Raw genomic sequence first — 22,508 nt, 5'->3', positions numbered from 1 at the left:
CTGAGATTGGCATCATTGACAGAGTGATGGATGGGATGATAATGTGACAAGAGCAATTAAGTAGGAAGGAGCAGAGTTGAGAATAAAAAGCCTTAAAAGTGAGGATGAGATGCTAGAATTTATGCAGAGGAAGGCAGGGGGAGTGAATGTCAGAGCAATGGGTGAGAAAGATGATCAAAGTGACTGTGTTTTGAATGGGCTGGAAGGAAGCCACGTAGGAATGAGAGAGGTCCGTGAAGAACAGGTTACAGTAATCAAGAGTTATGCAAACTTGCTTGAAAGCTTTATCTTTGTAATTAAAGAGAAAAGGTCAGATTTAATGGGAAAAGGTCAGATCCTTGTGGAGGAAGAATCAGCAAAGTGTGGATAGTCTGGAAATATGAGGCAAGAGAAAGGCAGGAGTCGAAGATTACTTCCAGTTTACAGGCCTAAGCAACAGGGAAGTTGATGGTGGCATTGTCAGTGGTGAGAGAGAATAGAAAGAGTATCTGGGGGTGGAAAGTTAAAGGAGCTCAGTTTTGCTTATATTAAATTTAAGATGAACACTTGATACCTAGGCAAGCAAACCAGAACTGAAAGGTAGATTTGAGTCATTGACATAAAACATGGTAGCTGAAGCTATGCGAGGCCCTAAGAGAGGTTGTAAAGAGATTGCCTCTTGCCTCCTGCCACACTGCCACATCTGAGATCAGCAGAGAGGATTGTGCTAGCCTTCGATACAAAAAATGCGGCTGCCAAATGTCCATTTTCTGTGGGAGTCCTTTGCTCTGCTCTGCAATTCACGTCCACCCTTGGTCCACCACAACAAGGATTCTTTTTTAACCTTCCAAGTGCTCTGTGAAGCCCCCTTTTTTTCTCAGAGTCATTTAGGTGAGTTGAGAGTCCTTATGTAAAGGGGCAAGCAACTAAATAAAAATGTGTGTGGTGTCCTGTGATAAGATGGGGAAGAGTGTCTTCGGTACTGTGGTGGAGTCTACAGCCAGGGAAGTTTTCAATAGGGAAAACTGATAAATTAGAGAATTGTACTGAGAGACATAGATTAGCTGTGTGTTTGGGGAGAAACCTAAGTAGGCTGGATAGGTTCCAGAGAAATCTAATCAATAAAGGGGAAGAGGAGGGAGCTACAGAGAAAAGAAAGGTGAGGAGCATGATCTAGCCTGTTGATAATAGTTGAGGTGTCTAGCAGATCAGCATTAGGCTCAGGCTTATTTAAAATCTTTGTTATGACCAAGAGTTTCAGAAGTGTCCAAACCGATATTTTGTGAAAGAAGCCTGACTTTTAGAAAGTGCTGACCCCACCTCCCCCATCCCCATTCTCTGAAAATCAGGTCCCTTAGCTGTATCTCAAGTTGGCAGCTTAAAAATTGAGGCAACCAAAAATCCATTAATCACTTTTGAAAACTTTGTCCTAATGCAAAAAAAAAAAAAAAAAAGTAAATTGCAAGGTTCCAGTCCTTCATGGATGTAGCATGTAGTGGGATAGTTGCAGGATTGAGGCCTACATTGATGAAACTGAGAGATATTAAACAGGCTGAGGGGTAAACACCAGCAAGTATAAAGAAATAGTATCTAGAAAGATTTGAATGTCTAGGTTTCTAGGTAGTAGGTTCAAATCCTACCTAAACCATTGCGAAGGAGGTGAACATTCTCTTAATTTACAGATATGCTATAACTCAAGCAGAAATTATGGGCTTGAGGCAACTTTATTGGATGGAGTTCTATGGCCTGCATTATGCAGGAGGTCAGACAAGATGATTTTTATGGTCTCTTCTGGCCTTAGAATCTATGAAATATGACAAGAAAAATAAACTTCATACTTAACTTGGAAAAAGGCAAGATAATACATCTGGGGGAAAATAGTTGGACAGACGGGTATTCAACAACTGGGTTAAACTTGGGGAAATACTAAAATGAGACCAAGGCATAATACTGCCTGGCTAATAAGATGAGAGTTTCCAATGTAGCATGACAGCAGAGGCATCACATTATGCAGCAGGAACTTCCCGAAGAATAATTCCTTTCTGTCTGTCTCTGATGCAACTGTGCCTGAATTATTATAATCAGTTCTGGGCACCTCTGTACCAATATATATTAACAAATGTGAAGGAATTCAGAGAAGAATCTCAAAAATGATTACAGATTGATTTATAAGAAAATATTGAAACAGCTAAATATACATACATGCATTTACATAAAACGTATGTATTATTGTACATACAATCTTAAATTAAAGGAATTAAGGTTGCAAAATCAAAGACTCAACAGTTAGGAAATGCCTGAAGTAAGATTGCCTGTGTAACCAAAAAGTTGGTGGCAACAATATATTGTATTTTACTTGTTGCAGGCCTTTCTAGACAACAAGAACAGGGTAGTCGTCTGATCTACTTAAATTAACCCATGTGCAGCAGACTCTGATATAATTAACTTTTTATTTGCTGGATTTAAAATGTTACTCACAGCACATATCAAACAGGTTATTCCACTTACTGTTCTGTTGTGGCTGGTAAATGGTGCTGATTGACTCTCCCCAGTAACCAGAACATTGCTAAGTGCTGGTGTCCTCCCTTCTAAACATTATGGGCAAGTCAGCCGGGGGTGGAGAATTAGAGACAAAGAGCGGGTGCCAGGATGATGGTGGTAGCTGCTGAGCCAACCAGTTTTGGAGTGGGTCTCCCAACTCAGTTAGCACCCTCCTTCCCCCTAGATTAACCAATTCCTGGGCACCATGATCATATTGTGTTACACAGCTCTGTCCCCAGGATTTTGTGGAAGGTTAGCAAAATGATTTTTTGAGCACACTCAAGCATAGCAGACTCATTCATACAACAAGTAGGGGTCACCAGCAGCTGCTTTCTGCTGAGGTCTGTTTGTACGGAGGCCTTTGCATTTTGTCCAGCCATTTGAAAAATGGTGCATATGACAGCTGCCCAGGTAAGTTGGGAGTACGGATGCTGCTGTGTTAACAGCCACTGGAAATTTTTGTGTGAATTCTGGTCAATTTTAGCACTTACATAGCTCTTTACAAATTTGTTACAATAGTCCAGTTGGCATTATCTCCTTCTCACACATAAGGAAACTAAGGCAGAGGACTAGATTGCGGCCTTCTACTAGCATAATTGAGTTCCCATCCCAATTCTGAGGAAAGCCCACCTACAGTCCATAAACCTACAAGGCACCCAGAATCTGAAAAGTGCTGGGTAGAATTGACCGGGGACCAGGGTGTGGTCCAGACGCCTGAGAGGTGAGCTGATTCAGCTCATCCCCAGCCAACTTTCACTGTCCTTCCTGTTGAAATGTGTGGGAGGGTTGCAGTGAAAATAGTGCCAGACCTTCCCCCCCCCCCGCCAATTCTGCTGCATTAAATGGAGGATGTAAACTCTGTTCTCTCACGCCAGTGGGAGTGGTTTGATTAACTCCAGTGGTTTCGGTGTCAGAGCCAGGACTGGAATGCAGAATTCTCTTTGGTCCTGTGCTTAGTCAACTAGACCATAATATCTCTAGAGATATTGAGTTGTCCCTCTGTGTCTCACCCAGCTACAAATTGGTCTGGGGCTTCTGAAATAGTGAGGAATGTGTGGTCTTGGGTTACTTAGAACTCAAAGGCCAGCCCTGGGCAGCTGTGGAGGGGCTGTGAGGAACCACTGATCTTTAAGAAAATCAGTGACAAACTTTTAACCCTCATGCTTAGGTTATATTTTCAAGGTTCTTTCTTAGTGAGATTTTTATTAAGATGCCCATCACCCTGGTATTTCAGTGCCTCCCATGACAAGGAAACACAGAAGCATGGGCAGTGGGTATAATAGGCCAGGGAAGTCCTTGCCTTCCCTGGCACAGCTGCCGACCCACCGCCGGACACCTAGGTCGCGGTGGACCCGGCCCTTCCCCAAGACACCCGCTAGTCCCTGCTTCTCACCGCGTCCCTCCTCTTCCAGACTGGGGAGTGAGGAGGGACGCGGAGGGTGGGCGGACTGAACAGGCTCGGCTGGGTGATGGGGCAGGCGGGTGGGAGGAGCTGGCGCTAGAGAAGAGGGATGGTGGCTTGGCCCTGCAGGCACTCAGGGGCCTGGCCTGGTGCTGGGGGTGACCAGCAACTCAGTCCAAGCTGGCGCTGGGATCAGCCGACGGTTTGGCCTGACTCAGGGCTGGGGCCGGCCCAGCGCTGGGGGCGGCCGATGCCTTAGCCCAACTCTGGGGATCTGGCATGGAGGGGGGCAGGGCCTTGGGTGGAAGGGGCAGGGAAAGCAGGCTTGTCTCCCGAAAGCGGGGGTTCACCCACTGCCCATGCACAGAAGTATCTCTCTTCCAGCCTTGCTGGCAGGAGAAAGCTTAAAGCTACTGTGGAGGTTTAAAATATACCTCAGTGTGAGAATGCTGATATGTCTGAGAGGTTATTGAAGAAAAGTTGAGTCAAAGAGAAGGGTTTTAAAATGAGATGGGCTAGAAACTTGCATTTTTTGACGATGCAAACTAAGATTAGCCCGTATGTTTCTAGATACCCCAAACCACGAGTCGACCAAAAGCTTCACAACCCTCAAAGATCACCTGTGCACAGTGCTGCCCAGGAAGGAACAGGGAAGTTTGCTCCAGATCTCTCATTTGACTGGGCCCCCCAAATGACTAAGGGATGGGGTGGCCAAATTTGAGTGAGAGGCGTTGTGACCTGGCATATGGGGTCATAGTACCAGTCAGGTGCGGCACTTGCCATCAATAGTGCAGGGAGCAACTTGCCTATGCAGGCTGGGCCCAGATCCTACAGGCACCAACTTTCTCAGATCCTGGGGGGTGCTCAACCCCCCCCCCCACTCTGCCCCAGGCCCTGCCCCCACTCCACTCCTCCCTCCAAGCCCCCACCCTACCCTACTTCTTCCCGCCTGTGCTCTGCCCCGGTCCTGCCCCCACTCCACCCTTTCCTCCAAGCCACACCCCTGTCCCGCCTCCTCCTGCCCCCTCCCCCAGCGTCTTCTGCATGCTGCAGAACAGCTGATCGTGGCAGGTGGGAGGTGCTGGGAGGAGGGGGAGGCGCTGACCCATGGGGCTGCCAATGGGCGCCCTTTTTTTTTTCATGGGTGCTGCAGCCCCGGAGCAACCATGGAGTCGGCGCCTATAGTTACTGCTGCTGGCATCATTGAACTGGGCCCAAAGCAACCCAATGGGCTGAGAGCCCAGAGATGATAGAGGGTTCAGGAATACCAGTCTCACCGGCCGCTGGACCGAGAGTGCCCCCTTGCCACACACAGGGCAGAGTTCCTCTGTGGGGAGAGCAACAACACCACAGGCCTGGACCTTCTCTTACCCCAGTCCCCATCTTTAACTCTTTCATTTCCATGGTAATTGTTTTGAAAGGGTATGGCTCAGTTTCACATTTTTGCCAGGAGCCCACAGAAACCTGCTTTGTGGCCCTGCCTGTGCATGTGGGTTGGGGACAGGCAACATCAGCATCAGGGTGGAGATAAGCGGAGAACTAGCTCAGGAGCAGACCTAGAGAGGAAATGATATCTGAGGTAGGAGTGGAGACCAGTACTACACCTGAGGCAGGTAAATGGGATCACGGATGCTATAGCTCTTGTTTTTGCTCTTCCACTTCTTCTGAGTTTCTGTGTAGCAGAGGTTATCAGACTGTGGTCTGTGGAGAACAGGCTGATTCTCCTCCTTGATTCTAGCAACTGAATTGCTTTAAAAGACAGCTAAAAATTCATTACTTTTACTTTTCCATGGAAGCAATTGCTGTAGTTGCTACAGTGATGTTATGTGATTTCAGGTGGGAGGTGGTCCACACACTCATGAACTAGAGGGGAAGTAGGTCTCAAGAAAATCTTTTTATTAAGATGTGGTTCACAGTATTACATGGTATAAGAACCCCTGCTATATGTCAGGATTGTTTCTAAATACTGCTGCAGTGAATGTGTGGTTTGTTTGTTTTTTTAATTTACAACTTTCTCAGTTCAAAAAGTTTACAATTATCAGAGAAGCAAAGGCTGAGTCTAGCAGGAGTAAATGCATTGACTTATTTGTGAGTAAACTCTGCTTCTTTCTAAAAAGAAAAAGAGGTTTGAGAATTGTTCCCAGAGGGAGTTTGTTTCTAATTCCGTTGCTTGTTAGTATATTGTCTCATATAGAACAGTAATTTATTGTATTTATTTCCTCCGTTGTTTGCAATGAGTTCCAATCATGGCTTTTGGTTTAGTTTTAAGCCATTGTAAAACTAAATATGCTCTCTGTCTTTTGTATGTAAAAGAGCTGGTTAAAAACACCCAAGTTAAAATGGATCAGTTTATTTTTATTACATTAAAACAATAGAGCGTTATTAACAAAGTGGTATAAAAGCATAGAAATGATTCAGACATGATATAGACATATTGATTTTGATTACACCTAATGTACTAATATTTATAGCTGTTCATTAAAAATGCAGTCTATTTTTGATGCCATGGTCTCTGCTCCCACCCTCTGTTAGAATACACAAATATCCATTGTCTTCTCAGTACCCATTGTTGTTTTTAGGTAGATGACCATGATTGCATAGTGGCCCTGATGGCTGCATTCCCAGTTATCCTGAGAAAAGGCTGAATACCCTCAATTCACATTGACTTCTATGGAAGCTGACAACAGTAAGCAACCTGCAGGTTTGGATATTTATTCTAAAGGGCTGCAGAAGCCACTACACTCCCTGGAGAGCCATGACGGATTAGAAACATGCACTCAAATGACACAAGTCACAAAGTCACAGCAGTTCCCTCCAGCTGAGTGTAGGTCCAAATCTGAACTGTTATAGCTATACTCTACTGCTGCAGTGGAAACCGGAGAGAACCAGAGTGATAACTGCTTGTGAGTTTTGTATTGCCCACAGCTTAAGTCTTGTGGTGTGGCACATTTCTGTATGTAATGGTGCTTTGCCAGCATGCACCATGTGGGTGGACAAGAGCTGGTGTGCCAGGAGTATCTCTGTGGATCCATGTTTTGGACTTTTATATCACCTGCGTCTGATCTTACGTGACGTAGATGTATTGCCAGCGTTGGCAGTCTGCATGAGAAGGTGGGGCAAGCAGCCAAAACCAATATCAGACAAATAATTGGTTTGCAAAGCATCACATATAAGGGGAAATAAGCTTCCCTTTCCCTTGAATGGCCCACACCAGTTCTGACACACACATACACCTCAGTTCAGCAGCTAAGTACTTGCACTCTACAGAATGAGGGAATGCAGTCTGGCTCACTCTTACTTCCTTGTGTAGGTTTTCCACCCTGTGCCTGTTTTATGCAAATGTCATTAACAGCTGAATTATGCATGCCTTGGGCTTGATCTCAACTCCCATTGACTTGAAAAGGAGTTAAAAGTGCTCAGGAACTTGTGGGAGATTTCTTAAGCTCAGCATTTTGTAGGATCAGCCCCCAAAAACCTAAGGTTGGTATTTGTGATAAAATAGTAGAGCGTTAGTGTGTAACTTCAGATTTATCTTGGCATCACATGAAAGACTATTAATAAGTTGGTAGTTTAGTGGTTAAAGCCCATCCCAGCAATGGCTTGTTAAAGCCCAAGAAACAATAGTAAGTGAAAAGTGACTAATGCATAACTAGCACAGATATCCACACAGGACAGGCCTAAAACAGAACTAATATTAAGACGGATGATTTCTTACCACTAGAAAGGAAAGCCTGTATACTTGAGGCCCTCGCTCTGTGGAGTAAGTTAGACTGCAGAAACGTTTGTTATGTGAGGCCTGAGATTGTAGTAAATTCTGTTGATGTCAATAACTTCCAAAAGTGTGGAAGATTTTCTTCCAATTTAAACACCAAAACCCAAAGAAAAGAATCCAGGAGAAATCTCTAATGATTAAAACAAAATGTAAAATACCTCTGCAAAAATTAGTGAGAAATTATTTTTGTCCACTTCCTTGTTTATTTGTATTTCTTTTCAATATAAAAGGATCGTTTTATTAAAAAAAGAGGGAAAAGCCACTTTTGCCTCTATTGTCCAGCAGATGTTTGTGTGTTTATATTAGTGACAAGTAAATCGCAAATAGGGGTATAGATTTGGATAAGTACCCAAACGTTTGGATGCTTTTCTAAAGTATGTTCAAACTAATATGTATAGGCCAAATTATTGGGCCAAATACCATGTTGTTACACCCTGTGCAACTCTACTGAAGTCAAAAGGTGCAAGTCAGGGGAGATGTGTCTTCTTGAGTATGCAAATGTAGGGCCAGAAATCGCATGGGAGTTCTGTACCTTCTTCCAGTGAAACAGGAAATAGGAAGAATTCACCATTTCCAGTCTGAACCCAGGTACATAGATAGCCATGCAAATTATGTTTTCCCTAAGTAATTGTTAAGGTTTGTTTTGATTTTGAGTGACATTTCCAATCTGTTCATACTTTATCTAAATCATTTTGCCCATCTCCAGTTAATATAATGTTTTTAAGGCAAGAGGATGGGACGGTAAATAATATCATTGTATATTGCTCTGTAGCAGAACTATGCTTACTTTGAGAGCTGATCAAAAAAAATTGGAAAAAAAAACTATGTAAAAACATAATGTAGAAGTCTGGTTTTTGTCAAAATTTAAAAATTTAAAAAATTTTCAGCCAGTCTTGTTAATTTTTTTGATTGCACATTTTCAAGAGGAAGATTGTCTCTATGCATTTCTCAGGTTGTCTCTTAAGTAAATATATTATAGTGCTGTGGTGGTAGCAATGCTATTGTAAGGGGAGAGGTGGACTTCTATTATGTCCTATGCTTAGTCCCATTAATTTCTGCCAAAGTGACCTTTTGGTCTAAAAATCTCCCATACTTGGTCTTAGCTCAAATGTAATGTAGCAGAAAGCTTAATGAAAAACTATTGGGTTTTGTGGTCATTAAGAGATAAATTGTGGCTTCCCCATCATATTATGCAACAGTGGTACAGAGAAGGATCAGAGGTTTTACAGGCAGGGACAGCTATTGTACTTGCCATAGTGCTTGTACATTGCAAGATTATAGTACTGGAGGTGGTGCTAAAAACCTTAAAGAGGATGGGGACTGTTCTTATCCTGGCTATTTTCCTCACTAGGCAGCCATTGGTGAGAGAGAGAGAAACTACACACTGTACCCTCTTAAAGGGCACAAAAGTGGTCACTGATGTGTGCTGCCTCAAACACAGTGTCCCTGAAAATTGTGATTCTCTTCTGTACCTCTCCTCCCCCACTGCAGGTTGAATCTTAAAAGCCACAGACAGCAATTTAAAAAAATAAAATACATACAATATATTGATAAATTGGTAATCTGATAGAAATGGTACAAACAAATATCTAAGAAATACAAGCAATTGATAGATTTTTCACTAATAGTATTTAGAGTCCCCTATGGCCATTAGGGTTAAGGAGAATAAGAAGGAATTCCTTAACTATATCAGGAAGAAATGAGATCCTGAAATGGCAAGGGTTCAATACTGTGTAAGAATGCTATAATTATTAGTCATATATTTGAAAGAAGCAAGATAATGTATTTATATCTTGCCATGTTAATGCAATACTTTCTATTCTATCAAAAACTAGGGAAGATGTGAAACACCAGCTATTAAAGTTAAATACTTTTATATCTGCAGGACTGGAAAAAGCCAATGTTGTGTCAGTACTTAAAAAGGGTAAACACGATGACTCGGGAAACTATAAGCCAGTTAGCTTGACATCAGTCCCAGGCAAATTCATGGAAAGGTTGGTACAAGATGCAATCAGTAAAGAATTAAAGGATGGTAGCATAATTAATTAATTAATACCAATCAATACCTAATACCTAATTAATACCAATCAACATGGTTTTATGAAAAATAGGTCTTGTCAAACAATCTTGATTTTTTTTTTATGAGATCACAAATTTGGCTGATAAAGACAACTGTGTTACATGATATTGTTATACTTTTGTAAGGCATTTGACTTAGTCCCACATGACAGTCTGATAGAAAAAAACCAGCAATACACATAGTCAATGCAGCCTATATTAAATGGATTAAAAGTAACTAAACTATGGATAACCGATAGATCTCAAAAAGTAATGGTTTTTGGGGAAGCATCATCCAAAGAGGGGTTTCTAGTGAGGTCTGGCAAAAATTTATTTTCAGCCTCATGCCATTCAATATCTTTATCAATGATCTGGAAGAAAATGCACAATAATTTCAGTTAAAATTTGTAAATGATACAAAAAAATTGCTAGAGTGGTAAATAATGATGGGGACAGGTCAGTTATAAAGACTGATCAGGACTGCATGGTAATATGAGCTCACTTGAACAATATGCTTTTAAACACAGCCAATGCCAGGTCATACGTCAAGAACAAAGAATTAGATCACCCTTATAAGATGGGGGAATGTATCCTGGAAAGCAGTGACTCTAAAAGGGATTTATGGGTCATGATGGATAACCAACTGAATATGAACTCCCAGAGTGATGCTATACCTAAGAGGGCAAATGTGATCCTGGGATGTATAAGCAGTGGAATATCAAATAGGAGTAGGGAAGTTGTATTACCTCTGTGCATAAGGAGACCAACCAGTTCTGGTGTCCACACTTCAAAAGGGATGTTGGCAAATTGGAAACACTTCAGAGAAGAGCAATAAGATGATTCAAGCTCTGGAAAATATGCCTCATATCTGTTTATTTTATCCAAGAGAAGGATAAGAGGTTACTTGGTCATTGTCTACAAGTAACTACATGGGAGAGAGATGTGTGATCACAAATGACTCTCTTTAATCTAGCAGAAGGAGGTTTAACGAGATTCAGTGGTTGGAAGCTGAAGCGAGACAAATTCAGACAAGAAATAAGACTCAAATTTTTAACAATGAGGGTAATTAACCAATGCAACAACTTATGTAGGGATGTGGTGGATCCTCCATCACTTGAAGTCTTTAAATCAAAACTGACCATCTTTCTACAAGATATACTATAATTCAAACTGAAGTTAAAGGCTTGATGGAGAAATTACTAGGTGAGATTCTTGGGCCTGTGTTATGTCGAAGGTCAGACTGATCGTAATGGTCCCTTCTGGTCTGTGTGTGTCTGTCTGTCTGTGTCTCTCATATATATACACCACACACACACTTTTTCTACTCTTTGGATTGTTTTAGCAAATAACAGCATTACATGAACACAAAATTTTAAAGTGAATGCTAAGGTTGATGTTTTAATTGCATAAAAGGCAGACAGTTTGGAGCTAATCAAGTGTAACTCCCTTTCATATGAGCATTAGAGTAGAGACTTAGGGCCTCATCCAAACCCTTTTAAAGGTGAGCTTTGCCTCAGGCCATTAAGGGTCAAATTCTGCCACATTCATCCTCCATGGGCATAGTGGACCCTTCTGCTCTGCAAATGGGCCAGGATTCCTGGAGCCTCCTGCACATTGTGAGGAACAGCGCCATGTGCACTCTCTGTGCATGCAGTAATGGCCAGTGTGAGGCAGATTAAGGATGAGGGAGGCTGATGGAACCTCAGCAGCTATCATTTCCATTCCTAAAAATAAGCCATGGCTACACAGGAAATAAATAAAAAAATCCCACTAGTGTTACCACTGGATCAGTAGAGAGCAGTAGCATGCATGAGACAAGACCCCATTGGCTTATAGTGTCTTTACCGCTGTGATAAAAACAGGTCCAGTTGCAGGAGCTTTGTCTGTGTTAGGGCTCCTCACAGTCTGGTGAGATGCTTATATAAAAGCATCTTTAATGTGGACATGGTCTGAGATACACTAGTGAGTATGTAGAATCTTTCTGGCTGGGAGGAGGAGCCCATGTGGAGAACCTTTCCACTAAACTTGTGCACTTGGGTTGTGTTCAGGAGATGGGTTATGGCCTTATGTATCATACTGGGTAAGACAACGTATTAGTAAACAATACAGTTTACTGGGAAGGAAATGGATTTTTTCCTAAACTGCTGCTCCAATAAGTCTGTGTAAATCAGCTGAGTGGGCACTGTTTAAGTTTTGGCTGCACACATTTTATATAGCCAGAGGTGTATAAGTCTAGTATTTAGCGGATTACCACATTTTTCAAATATGCTGATATTTCTTTCATACAGAACGAAGAGAAGAAAATAAACACTGATTTCATGTGCTGTCTCTTAGCCGTTTTGGACCCATTTAATTAAAGACCTTATTCTTTAATTAAATGAAGCAGAGTTATGTTGATGCGGGAACCTTGACTCTGAACTTTCTTAATTCAGTGTAATGAACATCTTAACTTTTTAATTCTGCAGCAATATAGTTTTCTATATTAAATACTCAGTTCTGTTCTTACTGTATACCATGGGCCAAAAAGCCCAGTTAGCTCATCTGCACTCTTAGCCAAGCTATACTTGGGAAACCTGGCTTGGTCCATACAGAGGTAAGTGCAGAGGTGACTGGGAAGAGGGGGCAAAAAACGTATGCATGAGCTCTTCCCAGGTAGTCCTTTGAGTATGTCTGACCAATTCTCTCTCCCCTGCTGGCGCTGTGTACCTAGGAATGACCTCATCGGTAGGGCTCCTGTAACACTGGCACAGCTCCAGTATTGGGGCAGCAGGGCATGAGGGAGGTACAGAGAACATGGCCCTCCCCTGTACATGTAAATAAATAAAAGTTATCCCTTGTACATTGTGAATGATTGCTGGATGAGTTTTGCCATAAGGGGAAGGCTTCTTACTCTAAGGCACCCCTTCTCCCCAACTGTCTCTTTTCCCTGGCTGGCAGCTCCAGGGAGATGTCACTGGGTCACATCTCTGCATCCCCATTCCTAGGTCTCTGCCTCTTTCTACCCTACTCCCTAAGATTGGAACATCTTTCTCATCCCATTTCACCAAGCCACTGCCATCTCCATGGCCACTTCTGATTCTCCTCCTACCGATTCAATTCTTCCACTGTGCCCACAAAAACCAAACCAAACATTTAAAATACAGAATTTCAAATTATTCTTTCCACGAGACTTTACAATCTTCTCCATGTCTGCTCTGGAGCTTGTAACCTCCTCAGTGTAGGGACTGTCTTCATTTTGTATTGTACAGGAACAAGCACATCATCTGTGGGTTAACAAATAATAATTCCTTCTGTATTGGCACATCAGTGCAGGCACTTGTTTCCTATAGCCCCTGCTTGACTAGTTGGACTGGGGGAAGTCTCTAACTCCTCCCCTGGCAAGGAGAAGTTGGATAACTATGTAAGCATTCTCATGGGATGCTTCCCCATGTTAGCTTATGTGACCCCTATTGCATGCGTGGCTACAGGGCCTTGAGGATCACATAGTTCCTGCTTAAACATAACCTTCAAATTCTCTATATTTAGTTTTTCTGATATGTTTTCCAAATTATCCAGCTAAAGAAACAGAACCAAAAAAACCAAACACCTAAACTTTAATACCTACATACAAAAAGATGCCCTTTTTCAAAAATAAAGGCATTGACCGCATACTTTGTTTTACTTACGAGCATTTGAGTATTTTAGATGGCATTTAGCACATAGTTTTAATACAGTTCTCTGACTCTAAAACAGCTAAAGATCTCCAGTTCAGTGTGTTAGTGGCAAACGTTATCAGTGGTTTGCTTTGCAACACAGGTCTTTGTTGTTGTTGGGGTTTTTTAAGCCTTGTTTGCGTAAATTCTCAATGGAAAAGTGGATAATATGTGTGACAGATGGTCAGAATAATCCAGCTCTTTTACCAGTCTGTGAAGGGCATTTTAGGTCTGTGTTAAATAAGGAGTCTAACATCTAAATATTTTAGCATGTTATATGGTAACTGTAGGCCAAGTGCACTCCTCTGTTTTCTGCGAGCACTGCAGGTGGAAGGGAGGAGTGTTTCTAGGAGTGGGGAGTGCCTTTGCCTTTGCCCCCTCTGTGGGATTCAGGTTCTATGGGCAGGAAACCAGACAAGGCAGGGGACTCAGCTATTATCTATGGCATGATCTGCCCCTCTACCCCATGAGCTTCCAAATGCAAATTAATAGTGATCTGTCACCATTAACAGGCTCATTCCCCCACTGCTCAGAGAAACCCTTTGTGTGGGAGTGGGGATGGGTTCAAGAGTAGTCCACACTGAGGACAACTTGGCCCTATATTGATAGCATACAAATATGTACAGTTTGCATGTAGTTACCAAAAGGCATTGACATTGTTACTTCACAAATAAAGTACATGAGTTATATCAAAGGGACAATTGGCCTCAGTGTTAATATCATTACATAAATTCATACAAGAAACCTGATTGCCAGAGTTCTAACACAGTGAGATAGATGAGACACTAGTTTAAGCTTATGGCTTTGGGGCCTGAATTCATTCCTGTGCTGGTGCTGAGCCCAGTGTGAGGGCAGAGGGAGGCAGCTTGTGCCTCTTTGATTATAGGGCTTACCAAGGGCAGGCTCAGATCTGGTGCATGTTAAGGAAGCCCTATAGACCATTGCATAGCGAACAGTCCTAGTCACAGGGGTGCACCCTGATACGCCCCCTGCCCAACCTTAAAATGCTGTCTGTGCCAGGACATCCTTGCACTGGGGAATTCACTGTGGAACATGTACAATTGCTGTGCTCTAATATAGCTGACACAAAGGAGCTCTGTGGCAGCTGTGAATTGGGCCCAAAATGCTTTGACTCAGTGGGACAACTGGATCAGATCCTAGCAAAGTGGAACTGTTTGTGGTAGTAAGTACTGTGCCTCTTAGTAACTGTTTGCAGAATCAGGCCCTTATCCTTATAAAAGCAATAGTATACTTTTAAAAGTGCAGTCACAGTGGATTCCTGCAGGTTTTTTGTGGTTGAAAGCACTTCTAAGAACATAGGCGCATTGATTGCAAAATGCCCGTGTTTTCTGTTTTTACTTATTGTGCATATAGTAGAGACCACTGAAAAATTAACATTTATAGCATTGCTGCATTTGCTTTACTGTGTGACTTGCATTATTCCTTGTATTTGCAATTGGAAATAATGGAAATATTGTGGTCAATTTTACTAACACATGTGTGTGTATATTGGCAATTTCTAATGGTACTTCTATGTTATATAATATAGGTAGAGAGGTGACACTGTTATTGGAGTGGAGGATGTACTTATCGCAAGGCGAAATACATGTATCTGAAAGATGTTTCTCTTTCCTAAACTTAAACTGAGCTCTCACATCACAAGCTTTGTAAATAAATCTTTGCTGTAATAAAAATGTGCTGCTTAGAGTCTACCACATTGCTTTTTACATTAAAATAAAGTAAGAGTTGGATTGGGTGAGCAGTCTTAGATGGAAAATCTATTTACAAGAAATAAAATGAAGGAAAAGAGTAGGATGTACTATAGCTTGGAAAAAAAGTTGCTGTATTTATGGCTCGATGGGAGCCAAACAGTTTGATTGTATGGAGTGGTGACTTTATATTTGGAGCAATTGTAGTGAGATTTAGTATAGCAACACTTTAACTTTGTATCAGTGAACCTTCATACGGAAGGTGAAAAATATATGTATAGAGGCTTGAGCTACAGCTCACTGAAGTCAACAGGAGTCTTTCCAATTATTTTAATGGATTTTGGACAGCCCCATTTTAACCTTTTGGATATGCAGCAACATCCATATATTGGAATGGGTACAGGGAGCAGGGGCTGAGCAGCTGGGGGTAGGGTTTCTATCTGGTGGGAAATGATGGCAGGAGGGAAGGGACTCCAATTGTTTTGGGCTGCTGACCAATAATTAGTTCAGTGTATGGTTGAGTTATGGGAAGGAAAAGTGCTGCTGTTTCTTTAATTGATATTTTAATTGATATAAACTATTATATATGTGTCAAGGGCTCACACAGAGCCTCAGTTGAGCACCTTCTGCTGTGGAGTTTTTTAAATCAAAATCTGTATAATTGTAAGTATTATTATATGTAAATGATTTTGAGGAGTTTGGGGTTTCTTGTTTTTAATTTTCCAGTAATTTTACAATAGTGGAAGGTGATAGATAATTTTAGGAGTATCTACTTACCTACCTACCTACCTACCTATATAGAAGCCTGGATAGCAGCAGTACTCCATATTGCCCAGCCAATGTTCCTCATCCATGATTTGGAGGAACCACCTGTAGGGATGAAAGGGTAGTTGGGTCTTCATGCTTTATAATCCATGGTATCTCTGTTGAGACTGCTGACAAGAGAGATGGTGTATTCAGGTGGTGACCGGGTCAGGTAGTGGTGGTGTACTGAGGTGGACATTTTTCTACTATGCAATGTACAAGGCTACTAAACATCCACCAGATGTTAATGATTTTCCATCACTACTGGCTTGGCCTGTATTAAAATGGTGACATACAAGCGAAAGGCTCCATTTCCCGTTACCAGATATCGAGTCCCTTAGAAAACTTGTGTTGAATCTGGGATCATGCCATTTTATTCTCACGCTTCCATTGCAGGATGTTTCATTGGCTATCCCTAGTGTTATCCCATCTATCACTGTGCAGAAACTCTTTTCAGAAGCATTTCAACCATATAATTATGGTCCCCAATCCTGTTCCTTTTGAAATCAGTGATAGTTTTGTCTTTGCTTTAGTGTACAACTGGAAATTTAGAAACTTGACTCATTACCTGTGTAAAAAAAGGACAGAACTTCCCTGATGAGATGCTAGGATTCCATGTAACAAAAGTTGTGAAAAGAAATGAAGTAGGTATGCAGAAATGCTGTAAATTACGGTGTTTATATTCCCAAGAAACTCTCACTGAAGTTCCCCAGACTCCAAAGATAATGCTTCTCAAAATGTTCATTACTGAAGACAGTAAAAGTGAATGGTCTTTAGAATTCATGTGATATACTACTAACTAGAGGGAGAATAATACAGAAATACCTTCTTGATGATGTGTGCTAAAGCAGCAGGCATTTAAGAGCAATGTATGTCAATCTCTGAGATTTTTGTAAAGAATTGCAATTTATGACGTGTTAGGGTAAACAGTTGGATTATATTTCTAAAATGCATGTTCCATCAGGTAGAATCATTGTGATTATAGGCTCTCGTATTTTAAGTAAGTAAGTTGTGCACTAAAAGGCTGAAATTGTAAAACAAGTATGCTTGTGCTTAACTGGTAATCCCTCTTTGTATCTACACAGAATAAACTACAAGAAAAGAAAAACTGCATTACATTTATTAAAGGAATAAATGGCATGTTATGTCATCTTGATAAATAATGACTTTTATACTTTTTTTTCCTTCAAGAAGCTACTGTGACTGGCCTTCCTATTTTCCCTCAGTGGAGAATGTGCTTGAGTGTAAAAAATGGAGGTTTATTTAGAAATTACTTTGTTCATGCTTCTTATGTGACAACAGCACATTCTCTAAATTTTCTTGCTTTGCTATTTTTCCTTCATTTCTGCTTCAGTTCTTATATGTCACAGAAAGCTAGACTTTTTATTTCAACAACTACCTACTGTCACATAGAATGTAGGTTTCAAATAACACAAAATAATAGTTGCTTTAAATGGTTTTGCATATGCTTGACAGCAGAAGATAATAAATGAAAATAGATGTTCAATATTTCTTCTAATGCAATTTGTGCCATGTCAATGTCGAAGGATTATAACAACAAATCAACAAATATTTGAAGGAAAACAATATACATAACTTACTTTCTATATTAAAAACAACTGCCAAACAATTACTATATGACCTCATGAATTAGTTGGTTGTTTTGAAATATTCCTCCTAGGATAAAAAAATGCTATACGGGCCTTTGAGCCTGAACATATTGTGTCAATCATGAGCATATGCAACGTATCTAAAGCATGAGGTGAAATTTTTCTTTGTAAATTATTTCATAAATAAATAATTTGCTTCAAAAAGTTTATGAAAATATTTTTGCTTTTATTAAGTTCTCTACAGATCTCGGTTAATATAAACAGATTGATATTGACATCTTGATCTGCTTTATTTTAACTTGAAATGCAGAATGTTTCATGCAAGCATTATTTTACAAGATACTGTAGCACTTTTCTGTGCAATACAGTATTTCACTAAAGCTTCCTGTTTTAAATAATGAAAAAGCAATTTGTTATGCTAGCAGTTTATGACCTGTGCATTTACTATTTCATTCTAAAAGTACAGTACACGTTTACATGCCATTCTGTATCTTTTCATGTGATTTAAAAATGAACATCCTTATTTTTCTAGTGAGTTTTTCTGCAGGTGAAAAAAGCTGTGTATATATTCTTAAAGGTTTGCACTTGTTGAAGCATGTACTTTCATTGTTACCAAACTTTTAAATGTTTTATCTCTTGTAGTTTAAAGTCAGGGAAAGTTGCATTCACATATTTTATGAGCAGGGATAGGACTGAAGGTGTTGTGTGTGCGTGCGTGTGCGTGCGGGTGTGTTATCATTTCTCCTTTTAAGATAAAAGCCATTAATTGAATAAGACACAATAGAGCAGAGAAGCAAAAGGGAAATAACCCTTGTTTAAATATTTTCCATTCAAACCCATCTTATAGAATGTTTAGCCAAATTATCAGCCAAGTACCTGCTTGTTTTAACCTTTTATATACTGGACTGATAGGTCAGATCAGAAAGACTAGTCAATTTAGTAAAAAATCTAAATTACGTAGACCTGAGAACAAATTTAGGTTAGATTGAATGGATTAATTATTTCTCAGCATAGTACATAATGAGCAAAAGTTTGTGAAAATGATTCTATACCTTGCCTCTTTGATTAAAGTTCAGCAGTTACATTTGCAGCTTTTTTAAAAAAAAGTGAAAATCTGCCTTTCCAGAAAGCACTTTTACTGTGCACGTTAGTGATATGCTACAGTAAATTGCTCTGGCACTAAAGTACATAGGTAGTCATTAGTAACAGACTTTAAATTTTACTGAAGATTTTGGAATTACTTTTCTTTGCATTCTGTATAAAAACATAACTGTTCCAAAATGAATTTTTGCTGATGGGGATATGGTAAATCCCACACATAATATATCAGTTCTCTTCTCTTCTTTCCAGGGAGGTACAGGATGCTTCATCGTGGAACTATATTTTACTTATCCTTTTCAGCCTGACAAGTTCACCTCTTATACATGAATTATTGTTTTTCTATTCATAAAGTGCCTTATTAGGCAACCCTACAAAAGAACTTAAGGGGGAAATGTGTTACTAGGTGATTTACATGAGCAATTACTTTACAAATCTGCCATTATATTATACTAAACATAAATGAAGTATGTATGAGTCTAGAAAAATGGATGAAAATGGCATATACTTTACTGTAGGATTTTTACTTTACCTCAGTTTGTATCTTTGAATTTTTTTTGTTTTATACTTAAGTTTTTCCTGAAAATAAAATTGTAAGGCAAATATGATGATATGTGAAACACATTTTGTGGGAAATAACTTAATCTCTAATATTTTAATGACATAACTCTTTTTTTCACTTTCTCACATGAATTATATTTATTGTTATTTGCAAAAATCCAGAATGTGTATATTTTAGTATGAAATTAGTTGAAAATGACTGGCATAGAAGGAAAAACATGCCACATAAAATCACCTAACTGCAGAAAATTGTGTCCAAATGCCCAACAAACGTTTACATAGTTTTTAATGCCTACTCTATTTGGGATTTAAAATCCTTTCACAGGAACCGTTTATGCACTGCTTCTCCTTTGACTTTTTTTTTCTTCCATACAATCATATGCAGACTTCTGGCAATTTGTGGTATGGGGAAAATCTGACTTTTTAATTTAAAAGATTCTGTATAGACATAGAGAAGTGTGAAGAACTTTCTGAAGAGAGGGTTGGGATTGTCCTGTGTCGGGTAGCACAGAGAACCAATAATGGTTTGTATTAATTTGAAAACTGAGAAATAATATAATACTGTAATAATAATAAACTAGTCTAGACTTCTCAGTAAATCTTGCCTACTTTGTGTTTGTGTTATTTAGATTGTAAGATCTTGGGGGCATGGACTATATATTTTGTGATTTGGACAGTGTGGTATTGTCAGTTCTATACAAATAAAATAATAATAATTAATAATATTAATTAAGGCTGTTGTTAGAAACTGATCCCACTAAGTGAGTTGCCCTTTGCACAGATCAGGGCACTCCACTATCATGCCTCCTACTATTCCCCCCGCCAACTTAGAAAAAGTTCCAGTTGTTTTTCTCTCCCTTTGTACTGGATCTAAATGAAAGGGAAACGTTGAGAGCTACAGATGCCTTTGCATAGCACATTCGGGCACAAATCTTGTGCAGTTTTAGAAAAGCTGAGAAAAGACCAGCAGCATTAACAAATAATTATTAATAAATAACAACTATTAAGAATCAGGACGACCAGAGAGCCTATTTCCCTCTCAAACTTTCCCAAGGATGTGATCTGTCTGGCTGAATCCATTCCTCAGTGAAGCTCCCGGCACTAGAGCATCCCGCATAAAGGTTAATTTAATTTACTTAAAAAAAAAAAGTTTGGAATGACTTGGTCTATTCCAAAGCCGCCTATTCCCCAGTGGTTGCTGCTGCCTGGCTGTAGGAGGAGGCTGATCAGAGCAGCACTGTGGGGACGCCTGTACTGTCTCTTTAAGGGCTCTCAGTCTGGGGTGGCGCTTTTCTCTGCTAAGGCTCCTTTGATATTAATAGTGTTGGTGTCTTGAAACTGACGTAATGCTCGGAGACTGAGGTCCTGACAAGCGATAACATTTCTGATAAAGAGCTGATCTTCCTGCAATCTAAAGCCGCCTCCTTTGGGGGCTTGTTGTTCCACTAGACCCAGGCTCTCCTCTCTCTGTCTCTCTCTGTCTCTCTCCTCTTTTATAAACACACCAGGCACATCCAGGTCCCTGCTCTCTTTCCCTTTCTCTCTCTCTCTCCCTATAAAGAGGGGGGGTCAGGGGGAGAGGGGGAAAGGCAGGAGAACCTCTCCCCCCTCTCTTTCTTTCTCTCCCCCCTTTACTCCCCCCAAATAATCCAAGATCAACTCTGCAAACAACAGAAGACGGTTCATGGCTCAAACCACAGCTCCACCATCTTTCAGGCTGCTGAGATTATTATTGCCGATTAATCAACAGGTAAGGGGGGTGATGGTGGGGGAAGAGAGATCGGGGGGTGGGTGGGAAGAACAGATCGAGGGGTGGGGGAGATCAGCAACAAAAGTGTGTGGGGGTGGGGGGGGGGTGGCTCTTCCTGCTCCGTCTGTTGATATTGCGTATGTAGTAAGTGTGTTGCTCTGTGCTAAGTGCTGTGTGTGTGCAATGGGAGGGGGGGGTGGGGGATTTAAAAGTGAGTTTCTTTGCACACACACATATACAAAACGGGGGGGGGCGGTTAAAAAACCAGAGGGAAGCGGGGGCTTCTCGGATTTCACAGGCGGGGGGGGGGTTTGGGTGCATTTTTTTCTCCCTTCTTTGGAGGGTCAAAGCCATGTGTGATCGCTGGAAACTGGCGACTTCAAAACTGCAGTAGCCCCTCTGGAGTCAGGAGGAGGGTCAAGTTCAGCCACCGAAGAGAGCAGGGCAAACAACCCCCTTCTCTGTTTTAAGAGTCTCGTCTTCTATTTACCCAAGGAAGAAGCGGGGGGAGGGGGGCAGTTCCAGGGCTATCTCCCTTCGCCCCCTCCCGTATGTGTAGCTACTTCTTATCACTCTGATTGTTCGTTCCCCACCATCGGGGCGCTGGAGGGGAGGGGGCGGTGGAAGTAGAAGAAGAGCAAAGCGATTTTGCATCCGATGAGCCGCAGTCGCACAGTGCTGGCTGCTGCTGCTGGAAGTTTTAATGGGAATCATGACAAGCGGGGCACAGAGAGACCATCATGAAGAGTAGTAAGTTTGGGACAAACTTTTTTTTTTTATTTGTCTTGGGGATCCACCAGGGGAGGCTGGGGGGTGTGGGCATGAGCCGAGGGGGCTCCGTTCCCGGTCACACCAGGGGAAAAGGCGACATGCTGGGGGGTGTGTGTGTGTGTGTGTGTGTGTGTGTGGTTTTTTTAAAAAAAAAGGAAATCGGAGAGTACAGAGAGAGACGTAAAACTTTTTCCTCTTAAAGGCAAAGTTGTGCTCTCAGAGTTGAGTCCCCACGCCGAAGCTCTGGCCAGGGTTGCCATAACTTTGTCTGGTGTCCCACTTTTTTTTTTTTTTTTTTAAACCTCTCCCTTGCTTTCTCCATTTGGGCTCTGTGTGACGTTGTTGTTGTTGTTAATGTCTGCATGAATGGGGATGTGGAGAGACTTCCTAATAGTTCTGGAGAGGAAAGTGTGGGGGTGATGATGGGGTAGGTGTGTGTGTGTGTGTGGGGGGGGAAAGATGTGTGTGTGTGTGGAATGTGTGGCTTGTTTAAAAGCTCCAGGGTGCAGGAAGGTGGCCCAGTGGTGTTTGGTGGGCTGTACAAACTCACTCTCTCTCTCTCTGAGTTTCTCTGCCTGTGATCACTGGGCATGGGAAGTGGACCCAAGGAAAGTGGACCCTGGCAATCAGAACTGATTCTCCAGAAAGACCCACAAACTTGCAGGACTCCAACAGCATTGTGGGCTATTTTTCAGTGTAGAATTGTTTTGTGACTTGAGCAGCTCATTAAGTAGCACCTTGGTTTGACATTTTGGTATGTT

The 22,508-nt window shown here is 41.2% G+C and overlaps 1 protein-coding gene across 2 annotated transcripts in view; it reads left to right on the top strand.

Moving 5' to 3' along the window:
- Positions 1 to 20,888: 20,888 nt before the first annotated feature.
- Positions 20,889 to 22,508, top strand: part of TRPS1 (transcriptional repressor GATA binding 1) — a 267,386-nt gene continuing 265,766 nt past the window's right edge. The window contains exon 1 of one of the 2 annotated variants that reach the window (XM_026646121.2): positions 20,889 to 20,976. The gene's annotated coding sequence lies outside the window, so the exon portion shown is untranslated. Of the gene's footprint in view, positions 20,977 to 21,605; positions 21,727 to 22,508 lie in introns of those variants that run through there. The other variant, XM_026646113.2, reaches the window with a different exon arrangement.

Source organism: Terrapene carolina, unplaced genomic scaffold (assembly GCF_002925995.2).
Source record: "Terrapene carolina triunguis isolate 2854851 unplaced genomic scaffold, T_m_triunguis-2.0 Scaffold58, whole genome shotgun sequence".
Taxonomy (NCBI): domain Eukaryota; kingdom Metazoa; phylum Chordata; order Testudines; family Emydidae; genus Terrapene; species Terrapene triunguis.
The sequence above is the reverse complement of the archived record's forward strand: the minus strand, read 5'-3'. Positions and strand labels throughout refer to the sequence as shown.